The following is a 4058-nucleotide window of genomic DNA, read 5'->3' on the forward strand; positions in this document are numbered from 1 at the left end:
ACTCTGCTACTTGTTCCACTATATAATATATATATATATATATATATATATATATATATATATATATATATATATATATATATATATATATATATATAAAAAAAAAATTTAAATTAGTTATTGTTATTTATAAGGGATAGGCTAATGTCTTTTTATCTTGCACAACATTTGAAACTGTTTTTAATCCTTTATAAAAATGTTAAACTATACATATCTAGGTTATTTTTTAAATAGTTAAAAATGTTTTTCATTCTAGTGTAAATAGTCAGTTCCCACATAGCAATAGGCATTTTGTAGAATTATTTTAGGTCTTTTAGTATCATACTACCCTGTAGAGTATCTCTCTACAGCAGGATGGCGCTTCGTGGTATTGGCCTATCCCTTGCTGTTTTAAACACTGATTCTCCATGAACAAATATGTGGGGCAAGATGCCAATAGCATTTCAAATGTTTTCTGTACCATTTGTGTACAGTAATGTTTGAAATCGTTACGTTTGCTTTATATGCTGCTGCTTGTCACAACCCGCCCCGTTTTTAATTTAGTCCTGGATTGTTGGTAGGCTTCTTTGGTGGCATTACACCCCAGACAAAGTGACAAATGAACACCTTTTTTTTTTGATTGAGCTGTGAGCATGTTCTCTATCATGAAGCAGCAGCATCATTGAAATTTGTTTAACCCGCACATGGTATTCTGGCACTCCACTCCTGCATCAGTGCCGCCTGACCACTGTACCAAGGCATGGACCATGGGCTCATCTACGTACTTGCAGTACAGCCTTGGTGTGTTCTGTAGTGTTTTGTGAACATGGTTCCTGATGCTTTCTGTTTGAAACTTTACTGCATTTTGGCACAGGAAGTTACTATTAGGTTTTTTATGTATTGTAAGTACATATTGGAATGGTTTGAGACATGGAAATCCTGAAAGGCATGATTCTGTTTTAAATGTGTTATTTGTTTTTCTAGGTCCTTGAGCCAGAAACACATGACATTTTTTTCAGTCAGATTTGGTTATACACTGGACTTTAAATACTGACCCTTAACAAGAAAGCATGCTGCATTACTGTACACTACTTTATTATTTTTTTAGGTTGTATTTTAATGTTATACTGTACAGTAGTAGGGAAAAAAAAAACAACAGGAAGGCTGTTTTAAAAAACAAAATATATAAAACAAATGTAAATGTACCATTTAACTTATTCTGGGGGCAAGTGCATGACCTGTCAATGCCTTTTTTGTTAATTTATTTGTATGTTTTATTATCTGAGGTTTTGTCGTCTACACTTTTTTTATTTTTTTTTATGTTTGAAAGAATGCATTTCTTTGACGAACGAAAAAAGTTTGTATACATAAAGTTGGGCATACCAATACAAGGAAAAAAAGGTAAAATGGAATAAAACACCGAAAATGTACATTATTTTTTCTTGGCTTTGATTGCGTGTGTGTCCCGGTGGGGGGGGGGGGGGGGGGGGGGGGATGCATTTTACTTTTTGGTATCTTTTTCTCGGGGAAACATCCTGTTGGAGCTGCTAAAACATCAAAGTGCATGTATGTATAATACAGGTTGAATAGCATGATAGTTTATATGGTATTCATATAGTTATATGAATGAGAAGGAAACCTATACCGTACCTTGCATGTATCATATATGTTTTATATTACATCAAATATTTTCCATTCTGTGTTAAGTTGACTGTGTTCCTTTGGTTGATTCTCTCTTTTTTGCTAATGTATGATAAGCAGCAAAACAATTTAAACCCTTTACCACAGAGGTGGGGTTCACCTAGTTCTCTCTAGTGGAATTCCATCACACAATCTAGAGACTGAGCTGTCCATCAAAGCCGTTTTAAATGGTGCATCCTGTGAGCACGAAGGCCTCCTGTTAGCTCACTGAATGATGCCGCTTCTAACTTACTAGCACCATGCTAGTGTTCACGGTTTTTGAAGTTATGCAAACTGATTCTGCACAGCAGTTCCTATAATTGAAAATCACCCTGCTGTGTCATGTATCTCCACAAGCACCTGAAACTTTGCCTAACTGTGATGCTTGATTGGCTGCTTTAGCCCGACATGTCTCGTGCTGTGAAAGATGCTGTGTGGACAAGAGATCACTTCATTTAAAGCTGGTGAAGTTTGCTCTGGGTTTTATTGTTTTCCAAGACTGAGCACTTCAATTACTGTATGCTTTGAGAACCCCAAAGACACAGCTGCTGTTTTACTCATTTATTATCTTTAACTTTATTTTTAAACCATTTGTCAATGGAGCGATTTCCCCTCATTTATTTACCGACATTGATTTGGAAGTTTGCAGCTGTGGTCGAGTGGTGCGTGATTTCCTGTGCTGCATTGTTCTGATTTGTACAGCTTTCTTGGCACCTACATCGGGTTATTGAGTGGATAGATCCATTCCTTTCCTCCCCGGTTTAGACAGGTCTCTTCAGATCACAAACAGGCCGATCACATGGAGAGTTTACCGTTCCTTAAAGATCTGCAACCCAGGCACCCTTGGTTTCCTTGCTGTACAGCCAGTCAGGCCACATGGTTCAGCTCATTGCATTATTATGCCTGCTAATATGCCTACTTCATTTACTAATCCTTTCAAAGTCTACTCTAGTTTAGACGCTGGATTTCTCCCTTCAGTAGATCTGTTATCCTGGCATACCAACACAGGCTTATACAACATGTGATCTAGGGCATTGTAAGAAACTCCTGTTAATGGTCAAACTATGGTAATTAATATTATAAGCTTATAGATGTTTGATACTGTAAACGGATCCTGAAACTAAAATGTCACCGTAAATAAGTAAGTCCCTGCTTGGTGTCATCACTTTCTTAATTGGTAGTTCTGTTTTTCCCTCAAAAGACAAGACCATGGCATTTCATAGCTACAGCACTGTTTACACCACCTCTGCTGTCTAATGAAACGCAGACACTGCCTGTACGCTGACACAGGTACAGCTGTGCTGTGATCTGTGGAGCCATTGGACAGTGATTACTCAAACTTGACACAGCCGAGCTGAAATCTTTTGTATCATCTACCGGCCTACTGTCTCTTCGGGTTGTGCTGTATAGTTAAGGGAGACTTATCCATCTCTCAGCTCTGCCACAGACAAGTCTTGCTCGACACCGGCAATGACACGGGTCTGCAACAGTGTTGCCAGATCAGAGGTTTTCACTCCAGATCTAGAGGTTTTACGTTTCTGCTCAGGGCAATCGGGAGGTACCTTTAGAGGATTTTCTAAAGGTTTTTTTCTCTGTCTGAAAACATTTTGTTCCCCGAGATTTATTCGTAATGTGCAAGTTCTTCCTTTACTAAGATGGTGGATGCGCTGTGACATCATGCCAGTTCTGCGAACTCTGATTCCTGTAGAATTTCTCCAGACGTTAGATTTACTGTGACTGCCAGGGTCATGTGCAACAGGTATTGGGGCCCCTAGGCCCACATAGTCTGTGCTGCAAATAATGTGAGTGAGAGGCACAGGTGGGGGCCTAATACTTGTTGCAGAGGAAATACATTTAGTTATAAGTACCATGTTTAAGTGTTGTGCCAGTCAGTGAATAATATATTCCGGGAAAATGAAGAAAAAAACTACATTGAAAGATTTATTTTTACAAGTACAGTGCATTCCAGAGAATTGCACACATTATAATTGCATATTTCTGTTAACTTTAAAACAAAAAAAAAAAAAAAAAAGTGAAACACATGTCCTATGAAAACGCACATGCAGTAGATTCCTGTGGAAATGCATATCCAGAATAAGGAACATACATTTTCAAAAGAAATGCACTTCACAACTGTGTGCAATTATCAGGAAATCCATGAAATGTATTACACTATAATTGATAATTGCATATGCTGGCAATTGCATAAAACAGTTACAGTGAGCACCTGGGCTATGCAATTAACAACAGGGTAGTGTAGTAACTCTCCGGTAAATACAGTTAAATACAGTTTGTTTTGTCTTAACTAGTAAAGCCTTAAAGCCATGCCTGATGGTTTAGCGCGTCAACATTCCATAGCCAGCAAGGGCCTGTAGGTAACAATCTGGTGGTCTTTAATT

This window comes from Polyodon spathula, chromosome 26 (assembly GCF_017654505.1).
Source record: "Polyodon spathula isolate WHYD16114869_AA chromosome 26, ASM1765450v1, whole genome shotgun sequence".
Taxonomy (NCBI): domain Eukaryota; kingdom Metazoa; phylum Chordata; class Actinopteri; order Acipenseriformes; family Polyodontidae; genus Polyodon; species Polyodon spathula.